The 13,242-nt window shown below is 38.6% G+C and overlaps 1 long non-coding RNA gene across 1 annotated transcript in view; it reads right to left on the reverse strand.

Moving 5' to 3' along the window:
• LOC137251721 (uncharacterized) overlaps positions 1 to 13,242 on the reverse strand; it is a 109,593-nt gene that overhangs the window by 56,557 nt on the left and 39,794 nt on the right. The gene's annotated exons all lie outside the window — the stretch shown is intronic.

The raw sequence follows: 13,242 nt of genomic DNA on the forward strand, positions 1-13,242 counted from the left end.
TTTATCAAAGCTATATCATTTATAATAGCTTCCAAATCGAATTCGGGATGAACTTTAATGTCACATTTGTCCACCTCCAGGCGTACAATGGGATCTAAGTGAGTGATGCTGCCTAAGAATACGGTCACTAATAGCACTGAAATTGAAAGGATTGACTAGATCTGATTGCGTGTCGACAGGACGTTATTGGGAGATTAACTTATTAATTTTTCTTTTCGCCAATTGTCTCACACCCCAAAACATACAGCACATATAATTCAAAACTTACGTTAAAGTACAATGAGCAGCCGTCAGCATCCATTCATTGCTTATTAGAGATCCACCACAAAAGCGAAAAACTTCACCATAAGATAACACCAAACCAGCTTGGTAAGGATATTCATTAACAGCAGCCATTTGACCATTTGCTATACGTGGACTTACAGCTACCTTTTGCACCATAGACCCCAAGCGCTTACGTTGTGTATTTCTAGGTCCCCGATTTTCAAGCGCCGAGGCGTGCACAGTAGGAGCGACAAAGCTATCAAAAATTTCATGTTGCTGCTGTTCAAGCAAATTCAGACTGACTACAGTTTGGTTTATTTATAGATACCCTGCAAAAATCGTTAGATCATGTGGTCCACTTGTGTCATACTGGAGTGCTTACCATTATACTCCACTGTAATGCAGCAATGGACCAACTCATGTTTATACACGAACATATTGTAACGATTTTACTTGCAAATACTCTTATTTGCCCTTCTGCTAAGTTCGAATCACTAAACTGTTGAATAAATAACTCTAATATTGAATAATGGAAAAATGAACTTTATTAAAGTACTTCACAATAACACTTATACTTTGCAACTAGCTGGCTTAATAACCAAACTGACTGATAGCGTAAATGAAACTCTACTATTGCCCGACAGATTGCGTGCTTAATCTATAACTGCTGGATAGCTCAAATCAAACTGAATTCCAGCACCTCTGCATTTTATACTCTCTGATTTCAACGTTCGCATCTTCTAGGCGCTCCATTTCCAGAATCTACTAGTTGCCATCAGCTCTCAAATTTCTCAGCTGTAACTACAATTGCACGATTTTATAGCTTCTCTCATTGCATACTTTCAGGAGTATCTCAGATATATGCATGTGTTTGTGCATTGATTCTCCCCTGCTCGTATACGTACATAGTACATATGTGTAGACGCAATTATTGTTTCGTTTATGTAGATACATAATGATAGCAGGGCCGATCCCCATTTATATACATTATATGCCCTTTCTATATTGGCCTGTTATTGGAGGTGGCGTCCAGCCACACGTTCCAAACATTAGACCTTGAGAAATACAACGCCCTTGCTCTTACAACAAGGTCATCCAGCCACACACTACGAACTTTAGGGTACACTTTCTCGTATTGTGCCAAACAGTGCAGACTTTAGGGTATACTTTTTCTTAATACCCCAACGTCATAAACTAAATGCCTTGCGAAAACTCCCCCGAAAGACTTGATAATTGGCATGGTAAAAGACCGTGAGAAAATGCTTGTCTTACTGGGTATCTTGCCAGTGCTCAAACGACTGGGAAATGTTTTTGCTTTGTGAAACATGTGAAAGTATACGTGTTTCTTGCGAAACTTTTTGTATGTTTAAAAAATATATAACAAGTTCAAACTGGTGACGTGGTCTTTCTTTATATTTATTTTTATATTAATAAAAAAAAACAAGTAAGGAAGGGACTGTTTTCGGCTGTGCCATACCTTTAATGAATGGAGCTGAACAATAATGTGTTGAATTTAAACAAATGCATAAAATCTTAACAATCAGTTTTATGGGGTACCGATCTTAACGATTTTTTGAGACAACAATATATACCTTATTGTAAATATCCTGGGAAATTTCAAGCTTCTAGCTGTTAAAATAAGGCAGAAATTACGTTAAACCCTTCATCTGAGCAATTGGTTTTATTGTATACATAATATATATATTGTAACGAATTTACTGCAATTCCCCTTATTTGCAACCTTCTGCTAACGTTCGAATCACTAAACTGTTGAATAAATAACTCCACTTTTCAATAATGCAAAATGGCCTTTATTAAAGTACTTCAACAATAACACTACTATTGCTCGCCAGATAGCGTCTTAAATCAAACTGATTGTCGCGCCTCTACTGTTGCTGCCTTTTATACTGTCTGGTTTCCTTGTTGCATAGTTCTAAGCTTTTCTATTCTAGAATTTACTAGTTAGTTATTTGCTATAAAATTACTACGTTTATAACTTCTCATATGCGCGTGTATTTGTGAGTGATACTTGCACAAACCATTGCCTACTTTTGGGAGCATCTCAGATATATGCATGTGTTTGTGCGTTTTCTCTCCGCTGCTTGTGTGGACATATGGGTAGACACAGTGATTCATTTGTTGATGTGCATAAAAGTCACTGCTTAGTATCGCTTAGAGACAACAGTACCCTTTAGTGTTGCTAATATTCGTAACATATGTATGATCGGGATTAATGATTTTTTCAGGCAAAAACAATGCTCTTTTTGTGAGCACCTGGGAAATTTTTCATTTTATCGGTTAAAATGAAGAAGAAATTTTGATAATCCTCCTGTGTGAACAATCGGTTGTATGAGATATATATTATATATGACGGATCTAACACATTAAAAAAAACTTGTATATCTTATATGTAAACATCCTGTGAAAGTTCAGTCTTCCAGCAGTTAAAAAGGGAAATAAATGAAAAAACCCCCTATTATTTGAAAAATCGGTCATATGCGTGATATATGTGATGTATATTGGAACGATTTTCCGTCATCCCTTGTCAAATTTGGTTTTGAGACAAACCGGTTTCGGCGTTGTGCCATCATCAGTGTCAATTTTCGTTATATGTTATAGTGGTCCGATCTGGTCAGTTCCGCCAAATAATTAATTGGACACCCAAATATACAAGCTCCCGGAATTTCATCGATATATCTTAAAACTTGAGGGAATATTTTACGTTCAAGCAGACAGACAAGCGGACGAACAGATAGGCATGGCTAAATTAGCTCGCAATCCTGATCATTTCGGTATACTTATTGATGGATCTATCGTGTCTTTTTTACGGACTTACAATTTTGAAATTCGTGACAAGCTAAATATACCAATTCATTTTCATGAATGGTATAAAAACGTGAAAAAAGTGGAGACAGTGTAGATTCAAATATAAGATTTATAATATCTTAACTTATGAAACTTTCAATGTAGACATAATTTCAACAACTAATATCAGTCACTTGAACGCGGGACAATATTTATTTAAGATCAGCTGAAAATTAGACAATGGTACCTGGTAAAAATTTGCCTTTAACATAAAATATAACATATAAAATTGAAATTTTTTCAATTCTGTGTAAAATTTTTAAGATCTAATCTTTAATTTACTGTTAAAGTTTATTTTGTAAATATTTATATCAGGTTTGAACAGTGGTGTAGTGAGGTTTTCTTACGCCCGGGGAAACATATTTCTCTGCTTTAATACAAATGCATACGAAATTGCCTATAATGCATAAAGATGCATAAAAATCCCCAAATCGCTGCAACGGAGAAAGTTGCAGGGCTGCCAAATTTCCCATTTTGAACTGCCACGGAATATCTTCCTAAGACGTCTGAGCACCGTGGCATCCCAAAAGCCAATTGATTGATGTAGTTGCGCCTCCAAGTTAGATAAGAAGACATCTGCAAAAGCCCTATGACGAGATCTGATGTAGTATGATCCAGAGCAGCACGAACGCAGAGTCTGTGACTTCCTTCAAACTCAGGCTCCCGCCTTTGCAGATCGCCCAAGAAGAATGCACACTTCCGAAGGATATGCTCGTTTCTCTGCCCTAACTTCGATCTCTATGTATGGCCCCAGCCTGGTGTATAGCACAAATCATGTATTCGTCTGTAACGTGGACCAAACTCTGTAATAGCATCTTTTTTTTGCTAAAACCATATTTAAACTGCTCGATTCCTTGGACCTCCGTTGGAGAAATTTATTTTAAGTTACGAGTTAAGAGTGTTCTAGCCTATTAACCCAGGCGAGGGATTTGTGCAACAAAAATAATAACCATACATGGACGGACGGGAAAAAGACTACGCAGCCTAGTTCTGTCGATAATAAACAGGAAAATGTATATATGCGCTGCTCTCTGCATGTCATCAAAACAACATCGGGATGTCCCACTTAACGCCAAAGCGGGAGAAAAAGGTGTCGGAAAAATTCAACATCCACAAATTAATATTCCCCAGTTGGACCAGGTGAATCGTCCAGCTGCGAAGACCTGCAACATCTCTAATGATGAAAGTAAGCTGAATGCTGGTATGAGCAAATTATGACCATGCATGGTTAAATCGTAAAAAAAAAAACTATAAAACCGAACTAAAAAAAATTCATACCAAATTTTCGATCTATTTTATTTTTATTTTTTATCGGGCATTTGTAAACTCAAATATACTAAAATTTGTGTTTGTATCCTTTGGTTTTCTATTTCCGCAAAGTTTTTGAGAGAGATTTAAAAATTTTTTTTTTAAATCAAAAAATCATTACGGCCGCCGAGAAGAGAGAATGGTTTTACTTTCCTATATTTTTATCATGGTTTGAAAATATTATCTATAAGTAGACTCAAATACATATTTAATAATAATATGATTATAATACATTAGTAATAACATACATTAGTAATACTGAGATAGTCAAGTTTGGAAAAACATCTTCTCTATACGAGATTATAAAAGTAAGTGATTCTAACGGAGTTCTAAGTTCAATTTCTTTTCTACTGCGAATTAATATTTTGCAAACACATATTTCGATAAAAAGTTTTGTTCCATCGAAATCTATATTATAAAATTCACACAAGTCCTTACAATTTCGCCGTTATTATCTCTGTTTAACAAATTTCCAACTTCTAAGATATCCAAATATAAAATTAAGTTAGTTTAGTCGTGTGAGTCTTGTACGTATTTTTTGTTGGAGACGATCTAGAACACTTTTCAGGGGTAAATTGGAGCTATAGTGCATCGCCGTTACTCGTCTTACATAATGCCTTAAAAAGATATAGACAAAATATCGAGCAAAATATATGTAAATTGAGGTCGCAATGTTAAATATACATTTATTTCAACACCGATTATATCGAAATTGTAAAAAAATATGAAGATATATGCAGCTCTTAGCTACGTAAAATTTTTTTGATATACGAGACCCGGTTTTGTAGATATCGGTAAAAATATAAAACCGAATAACCGCCAAATATTTTTTACTGCAAACTTTGCAACACATTTATTTTAACACCTTTCCACCGATTCTTTTGAAACTTTAAAAACATATAGATATGTGAACGAAGTATATTTAGGTAAAAAAGTTTTAATACTCGAGATCCGGTTTTGGAGATATTGATAAAAATATAAACTCGGAAAACCTTAAATTTTTTTACTTATTTAAACACTTCTTAACCGATTGCGTTGAAATTTTATCAGGATGAACATATTTATGTGGGGTATATTTAGGTAAAATTTTGTTGATACCCGAAACTCGGTTTTAGAGATATCGGCAAAAATATGAAACCGGGTAACCGTCAAATATTTCATACATGTTTGTTCATTTTTTCTCTACACCACAGTAGTATACCAACAATTACCTCATCTTGGAATATTCACGCAAGGAAAGCTATTGATGTTTGTACATGGGGCAAATAAACGAAATTTTCGCCAAAAATTGGCAATCGTCAAAAAGTGTAGAAATATTTTTTTTTTTTAATTTTTGTACCAACTTTGTGTTTCTTTTCATTTACTTTTAAATAAAACCTGGTTTAAAAAAAAAAAAAAATTTCTACACTTTTTGACGATTGCCAATTTTTGTCGGAAATTTCGTATATTTGCCCCATATACAAACATCAATAACTTTCCGTGCGTGAATATTCCAAGATGAGGCAATTAATGGTATACTGCTGTGGTGTAGAGAAAAAATTAACAAATGGGTATGAAGTGATAAAAGTAAAATTGTAGCTGTGCTCACAAAAAACATGCTCCTGAAAAAAATTTACGCAACCAAGTGCTTCCACTTTTCTGCCTCTACCTTCAAAACTGAATGGCGTACATCGAATTTGAAGCCCCAGGTATTTTTAATCTCTAATAGGCTATTATCGTGCGTAATCCAAATTTCAATACTCAGTTGCCTCAAAAAGCTATAAGCAAAAAACTGTCAATATTGAAAATGACAAAAAAAAAAGTATCGCTACTTTGATTGATGATAGTTTTGAGTATTGGAGGGGAACATTAATTTTTCTCATACTTTTAGAATCTCCGTCTCAAAAACAACATTCAGTTTAAATTCCATAGCATTTCAGCAATGCCTCAAAATTTTATCGAAAAAATTCAAAAAAAAAATCAAGGGTATCGCTTGAAAAAGTGAAAAAATCGACGTTTTTTACGTTTCGAAGCTCTACAAAAACTCACTATCAACTTTCTTGATTTTTAAAATCATCAAATCGGATAGTCAAAAGGTCAGTCTTAATGTCCTTGTACTTTTTTCTGGCCTTAAGTTTTTTGCCCGTGTGTAAATCCCGAGTATCCAAAAAAGTAAAAGTTTTTGGGATTTTCCCTTATATGTCCGTCATTATGGACGAATTGTTCCCAAATGAGCGCCATGACATTGTGTCAAGAGTATTCCATATCAAACTACAATTACAAAACAAGACATTTTTGGAAAAGTTAGATGCCATATGTTTACTGTTGAATGGCAAAAGCGAGGTTTACCTCACGCGCATATGTATTTTAATTTGGCTAATAGATAAAATTCTTCCCGATGACATGGATCGCATTATATCAGCGGAAATTCAAAATAAGGACGAAGATCCCTGCATGTTGAATGGACGACGCTCAAAATGATACCCACGCGAGCTCTAACAGCATACGCAGATCGGGGAAGATGGACTTTCTAAAGGGACAACGTCGACAACCGATGGATCGTTCCATATTGTCACGTTTTTTTCCAGATGTTTCTCCGCTCACATAAATGTAATAAAGTACTGTCATTCAGTGCAAGCAATAAAATATTGTTACGAATATTAGCAAAACTAAGGGGTGCTGCCATCTCTAAGCCAATGCTAAGAAGCGCCTTGCATGCACATCCATAGATCAATCATTATGTATCTACATAAACGAATAAAACAATATGTCTACACATATGTACGTACACGCAGCAGAGAAGAGATGCTCCCAAAAGTATGCAATTGTAATTGTTGAAGTGTCGCTCACAAATGCACGCATATGAGAAGCTATATACGTGCATCTGTAGTTATAATTATATGACGGCAACTAAGCAAATGCTGGAAGCGCCTAGAAGATGGCACGAGGAAATCACAGAGTATAAAAGCACCAGCGGTAGAGGCGCTATAATCAGTTTCGATTAAGACGCTATCTAGCGAGCAATAGCAGTATTATTTTGAAAGTTAGTTCCATTTGAGCTATCATCAGTTTGGTCGTTAATCAAGCTAGTTGCAAAGTATAAATGTTATTGTGAAGTACTTTAATAAAGGCCATTTTTCCATTATTCAATATTGGAGTTATTTATTCAACAGTTTAGTGATTCGAACTTAGCAGAAGGGCAAATAAGTGGATTTGCAAGTAAATTCGTTACAATTGGTGTCAGAAGAGGAATTGTTGAATAAATTCCAGAGGACAACAAGGACATGGCAAAGGTCCGTGAATTGAAGATCCAGCAACTAAAGAAGGAGTTGGAGAGCCGTGGATTGAATACAAGCGGCGTTAAACTCGAACTTCAGGCACGGCTACGAGAGTCTTTTATTCTGATGGGGACGAGGCAACAAGAAAAATTGAAGAAAAAAACGAAACATCGCAGACAGTTACGAGCACAGACTTGAACATGATTTTGGCTGCAATATCTGCTCAAATATCGACAATGTCATCTCAACTAGAAGAACAGAAAACGTATATGTCATCACAGATGGAATCCCAAGAGACACGAATAGCATCCCAGATGGAAACACAGCTCGAAGAACAGAAGACATATATGGCATCCCAACTGGAAGAGCAGAAGACATATATGGCATCCCAACTGGAATCACAGGAGGCACGTATTTCAGAAATGACGTCGCAAGTGTCATCTCAACTGGAAGACCAAAAGACATATATGGCATCTCAATTGGAAGCGCAAGAGGCACGTATATCTGATATGTCGGCAGAAATTTTGGAATAGGTATCATCAAAACTGGAAGCGCAGGATGCAAAAATGGCTCAATTTCAGGCAGAAGTAGATGATTTAAAAGGCCGTATGGAGCAGTTACAACTACATCGCCCAGCTGTTTCAGCAAGCAATCCAAAGGTAAAAACACCATCCTTTGACGGTTCTGTTCCTTTCCAGGTGTTTAAGATTCAGTTTGAGAAGACCGCAGCAGTGAACAACTGGAGTGCTGAAGATAAAGTTGCTGCACTATTCGTGGCATTGAAAGGATCTGCTGCTGAAATCCTACAGACTATTCCCGAGGGAGAGCGGAACAACTACGAAACTTGATGAGCGCTCTAGAGAGGCGATACGGAAGCGAACACAGGAAGCAGATACTCCAAATAGAGTTCCAAAACCGCTACCAAAAGGCTAATGAGACTTTGCAGGAGTTTGCGTCAGATGTCGAAAGGCTTGCACATTTGGCGAATGCCGACGCACCCGTGGAATACAACGAAAGGGTAAAAATTCAGAGTCTTATAAATGGCATACGGGACGTCGAAACGAAGCGAGCCACATACGCAAACCCAAAGCCAACATTTGCAGAAACGGTATCACATGCATTGACTCAGGAAACTGCCTCACTATTGAGTAAACCAGCATACAAAGGTCATCGGGTGGAAGTGGAAAGACCAGATTGGGTAGACACAATGTAAGCACTGAAGGGATCACAACAGAAGAATGCCGGAGTTATTAAATGTTTCAAGTGCGGCAACCCAGGTCATATTGCACGACATTGCAGCACCGGTCCCAATAGCTCCAACAATGTGGGTGACCGTAAACGCAGAGCTGAAGGAGATGAGCAAATCTCCAAGTCCACTCAATCGTTAAACTAAAGCGAGTCAGCCGCAAGGGGCGACAGCTGGCTCCCTCAATTTAATGCCCCATAATCTCTATCTCACAAATTGAAAGAAGGTCAAGCAATCTTACTGTTGGAGGACATGTGGATGGAAAGGAACGTTTACTGACTGTAGATACGGGTGCATCCCATTCCATTATCCGAGCGGATTTAGTCAACAAGAAGATAAGACCATTGCATGGAGCAAGATTACGTACAGCCACTGGAGAAGACAGCACGGTTCTAGGAGAAGTATCATGTGAAGTCGCAATTGGGAACGTCACGGTAGTACACAATTTTATAGTGGCAGAGATTGTTAATGAAATCATAATTGGAGTGGACTTCTTAATCGACCAGGGCATCAAGATCGACATGCAAAGCAAGACGATGCGATATGAGAACATGGATGTACCACTTAATTTCGGCTACGAGAGAGGCTACAGCAGTAAACGAGTGCTGGTGGAAGAGAGTCAGCAAATACCACCAAAATCCAAAGCAGTCATCTGGGCAAAGGTTGATGGAGATTGTGGGACAAACAAATTGTGGGTTGTCGAAGCAGCAAACAAATCAGCACCGAACATACTTGTAGGAAAAACCCTGGCTATGACAAAACAAGATGGACGTATTCCGGTAAGAGTACTCAACGAGTTTAAGTCGCCACTCAAACTGACCAAAGGAGCTATTTTGGGAAGATGCCAAGAGGCTGAAGTAATTATTAACTGTGAACAGCTCCAGGAACACGTTTCATCTAGTAATACTGATCTTTCAAATGATATCACGGCATGGGCGGAGGGGCTAGAGGAAGATTATCAGAGTAAGGCAAAGCAACTGCTCCTAAAGTACGCAAACATATTTGACCAGGATGGTTCCAAACCAGGCCGCACCAGTGTTGTGAAACATCAAATTGACACTGGAGACGCGAGGCCGTTACCTAAAGCTCCACGTAGTGTTCCACTGGCGAAGCGGGAAGTTGTGAGTCAAATTATACAAGAAATGAGCGACAGCGGCGTCATCGAACCATCAGCTAGTCCCTGGAGCTCTCCGGTAGCACTTGTGAAGAAGAAGGATGGAAAAATGAGGTTTTGTGAGGACTACCGGAAGTTGAATGACGTTACGAAAAAGGATAGCTACCCATTACCAAGAATTGACGACACTCTGGACTCGCTCTCTGGTACGAAATGGTTTTCCACACTGGACTTGAAAGGCGGCTACTGCCAAGTGGACGTGAAGGAGAAAGACGAAGAGAAAACAGCCTTCAGCGTCGGAGATGGTCTTTGGCAATTTACAGTAAAGCCCTTTGGACTATGTAATGCACCAGCTACTTTCGAGAGACTCATGGATCAGGTATTGAAAGGACTACATTGGAAAACATGCTTGGTGTACCTGGACGACATCATCGTATTGGGCAAGAACTTTGAAGAACATCTTAAAAACTTAGAGGAAGTTTTCCAGAGAATAGCTGGCGCTGGTCTGAAGTTAAGTCCCAAAAAGTGTGCGCTGTTTAAAAAGGAAGTAAATTATTTGGGTCACAAGGTAACGATAGAAGGTATCCGTACAGCGAATGAAAAGATAGAGGCAGTAAAGGATTGGCCAAGACCACAGAATCTGCATGAATTGAAAAGTTTCCTTGGGCTGTGCAGACATTACCGCCGTTTTGTACCAAATTTTGCCAGCGTAGCCCATAGTCTCCACGAGCTAACAAGAAAAAATAAAGCTTTTGAATGGAAGGAGCAAGAAGTAGCTTTCCAATCATTGAAAGAGCGTTTGTGCACTGCCCCAATGTTGGCATATCCGATTCCACGAACAACGTTTATTCTAGATACAGAGGAGGCGTTTTATCACAACTGGTCGATGGACAGGAGAAGGTAGTTGCATATTACAGCCGTTCAATTGGAAAACCAGAGAGGAACTATTGCGTTACACGGAGAGAGCTGTTGGCATTGTTTCCACAAATACCTCTACGGCCAGCGATTCCGCGTCAGGACAGATCACGCAGCGTTGAAATGGCTTCTGCAGTTCCGTAATCCGGAAGGACAATTAGCACGATGGATCGAGCGACTACAAAGCTATGACTTTTCCATTGAGCATCAAAAAGGTAGTACCCATGGAAATGCTGATGCAATGTCACGAAGACCATTTAGTTTGGAATGCAAGCACTGTTCAAAAGCCGAGGCTAAAGAAGACATTATAGATGTCCGGCTAATGACTATAACATGTACAGATGAATGGGACAAGGAAAAGCTAAGAAAATGTCAGCTAGAAGATACAGATCTATCACGTGTTATGCAAGGGCTCGAACGAAATGAAAGACCAAACAGAGAAGAGATGTCAGCAGAGAGTCCCATTGCGAAGTCATATCGGGCACAGTGGAACAGTTTAGAATTGATATCCGGTTGCCTTCATCGAGTATGGGAAAGTGAGGATGGTAAATGCAAGAAGAAACTGATAGTTGTTCCCAGAAAGAGGATTCCTGACGTGCTCAACGAGCTGCATAATGGTCCAAGTGGAGGTCATCTTGGAATCACGAAGACGCTCGAGAAAATTAAGCAGAGATTCTATTGGGTTGGTTGCCGTCAGTCGGTCACCGAGTGGATTGCCAACTGCGATGTTTGCAACAGAGCGAAAGGGTCCAAAACACGAGGGCATGGCCAGATGAAGCAGTATATTTCAGGTGCACCATTTGAAAGGATCGCCATGGATTTCGCAGGTCCATTTCCTACTAGCAACAACGGAAACAAATACGTACTGGGGGTTATGGATTATTTCAGTAAATGACCAGAGGTATACCCAATCCTAAACCAAGAAGCAGAAAAGGTAGCAGAAGTGTTTATAAACAATTGGGTTGCAAGGTATGGTGTACCAATGGAGTTACATTCTGTCCAAGGCAGGAATTTCGAATCAGCCGTGTTCCAGGAAATGTGTAAGATGGCTTACCGATCAGCCGTGCATGAGACAACGGGCCAAACCCCTGCAAAAGTAATTTTTGGCAATGACCTTAGACTGCCAGCTGATTTGAAGTTTGGGATAGATGCCAATGCGGAGAGAAATGTCAAGAAATCCACTAGTGATTTGGAAGAAGAGCTAAGATGAAAGCCAGATACGATAACGCAATTAATTCGGAAGGTTTTCAGGAAGGAGATTTGGTGCTGTTATACAACCCACAACGTAAAAAAGGTTTGTCCCCGAAATTGCAGTGTAATTGGGAAGGCCCATACAAAGTTGTAAAACGGATCAACGATGTAGTGTACCGCATACAAACCATCGGTAAACCAAGAACCAAAATGAAAGTGGTCCATTTGGAAAGGCTGGCAACGTTTAGATCGGGAGATTTGTCTAATCGGGACGATCAGACTTAGGTAGAGGGCAGTGTTACGAATATTAGCAAAACTAAGGCGTGCTACCATCTCTAAGCCGATGCGCCTTGCATGCACATCCATAGATCAATCATTATGTATATACATAAACGAATAAAACAATATGTCTACACATATGTACGTAGACGCAGCAGAGAAGAGATGCTCCCAAAAGTATGCAATTGTAATTGTTGAAGTGTCGCTCACAAATACACGCATATGTGAAGCTATATACGTGCATCTGTAGTTATAATTATATGACGGCAACTAAGCAAATTCTGGAAGCGCCAGTTTCGATTAAGACGCTATCCAGCGAGCAATAGCAGTATTATTTTGAATAGTAGAGTTTCATTTGAGCTATCAATCAGTTTGGTTGTTAAGCAAGCTAGTTGCAAAGTATAAGTGTTATTGTGAAGTACTTTAATAAAGGCCTTTTTTCCATTATTCAATATTGGAGTTATTTATTCAACAGTTTAGTGATTCGAACTTAGCAGAAGGGCAAATAAGAGGATTTGCAAGTAAATTCGTTACAATATATTTGTAAGTATGTCAACAATGGTAGCGACGCAGCGACATTTTCCGTTCAAGATAATAAGGATGAAGTGCAAAATTGTTTGAATGGCAGATACTTAAGCACATCAGAAAGTATTTGGAGATTACTGAGATTTTCGATTCATGATCGATTCCCAACGCCTGTACATCTATCTGTTCACTTAGAAAATGGACGAAGGAATTATGGTACTGCAGGAACCACTACAAACCACTTTGACAGCATTTTTTCCGTTTGTTCAGTTGACGAT

The sequence above is a fragment of the Eurosta solidaginis genome, chromosome 5, assembly GCF_040869045.1.
Source record: "Eurosta solidaginis isolate ZX-2024a chromosome 5, ASM4086904v1, whole genome shotgun sequence".
Lineage (NCBI taxonomy): Eukaryota > Metazoa > Arthropoda > Insecta > Diptera > Tephritidae > Eurosta > Eurosta solidaginis.